The 1,547-nt window shown below is 40.1% G+C and overlaps 1 pseudogene; it reads right to left on the bottom strand.

Annotated features, from left to right (window-relative positions):
- Window positions 1-14: 14 nt before the first annotated feature.
- LOC138159630 (high mobility group protein B1 pseudogene) lies at window positions 15-642 on the bottom strand (annotated as a pseudogene).
- Window positions 643-1,547: the final 905 nt, after the last annotated feature.

Below are 1,547 nucleotides of genomic sequence, written 5' to 3'. Positions count from 1 at the left end.
TCTTTAGAATGAACTTATTCCTCTTCTTCATCCTCTTCCTCATCTTCATTCTCCTTCTCTTCTTCTTCCTCATCTCCCTCCTCCTCCTTCTTTGCCTTGCTCCTCTCAGACTTGACAAGTCCTCCCTTTTTACCAACATCAGGTTTTCCTTTAGTACAGTTGCAGCAATATTCTTTTCGTATTTTTTCCTTCAGTTTAGCTGCCTTCTTCTCATAAGGTTACTTGTCATCTGCAGCAGTATTATTCCACATTTCTCCCAACTTTTTTTTTTTACCACATCTCCAATAGAAAGGCCAGGATGATCCCCTTTGGTTTTTGGACAGTACTCAGAACAAAATGAGAAAAATGGCAAAGGAGGCCTCTTTGGTGCCCTGAAATCCTTAAACTTCATTTTTGTTTCCCTTGAGGTGGTATGTAGGTTTTCATTTCTCTTTCATAATGAAACTTATCAACTTTTGCCACATCCTCAAATTTTCCCTTCTCATTAGCAGACATTGTCTTCCACATTTCTGAGCATTTTTTAGAAAATTCTGAGTTCACAGAAGCATCTGGGTGCTTCTTATGTTCCTCTTGGCAGGTTTGCATGAAGAAGCCATATGAAGACATTTTCCCTCTTGGCTTCTTATGACCACCTTTGCCCATTTTGATTACTTTCCCTAAGCACCACACAGAGTAGGCCAGGGCCCATCCGGCTCTTACTTGCCCCAGCACTGTCTCTGTGGAGCTCAATGTATTGCAATGGCTGTGAGAACATGAACAAGAGTGAAATTCTTAATCAAGGCTTGGGATAATCACAAGGAAAGTACTTTCTTCCCCAAATTGATTTACATAAAGTGCTTAGGTAGGTAGAAACGGCATTGTCTTTATTTGCCTTAAATGAACAGAGATAAATTTTCTTAAAATAATCTTTCCTATAACATTTTTTTTCCAGCAGCCATTCTTATTGTTTGCCACTGTCTTTTTTTTTTTAAGCAACTGGGGTTAAGTAACTTGCTCAAGGTTACACGGCCAGGTGTTTCTGGGTGGATGCTAAGTGTTTGAGCCCGCATTCAATCCCCAGGTCATCCCAACACTGGGGCCAGTGTTCTTACTTGATGAGTCACCTGGCCGCCCTGTTTGCCACTATCTTGGATTGAATAGAAAAGAGGTATATTTTGGCTAGGTCAATTTTCATCTGGAGGTCAATTTCATATTTAAAAGTCTGTGCCCACAGAAATAAGTCTTCATTTTAAAATAGGAAGGTCTATTGGGTAAATCTGTACAAACCCCATTGTTACTCATGAAACAAACCAATTTAAAGTAATAGAATTGCTGAATCTCAACATTAAAAGGGATCTCCAATCCTGTACCTAGAGCATGAGTGTCACAGAGGTGAAAAACTCAGGTCACATTTGCTCTCAGACTACACTGTGACTCATTTCCATAACAGTTTCTCTGTCTGACTATAGAAACCTCTTCATCCTCCAAGCTAAGTCCATGCCTGGACTACTTGTCACTCTGGAAGGAACTGCTTCCCTGCTCCCTCTAATTGACTATTTCCTTCTAAA

The sequence above is a fragment of the Petaurus breviceps genome, unplaced genomic scaffold (assembly GCF_028583685.1).
Source record: "Petaurus breviceps papuanus isolate PSGF00001 unplaced genomic scaffold, PetGlider_PUasm1.0 176, whole genome shotgun sequence".
Classification (NCBI taxonomy): Eukaryota; Metazoa; Chordata; class Mammalia; order Diprotodontia; family Petauridae; genus Petaurus; species Petaurus breviceps.
The sequence above is the reverse complement of the archived record's forward strand: the minus strand, read 5'-3'. Positions and strand labels throughout refer to the sequence as shown.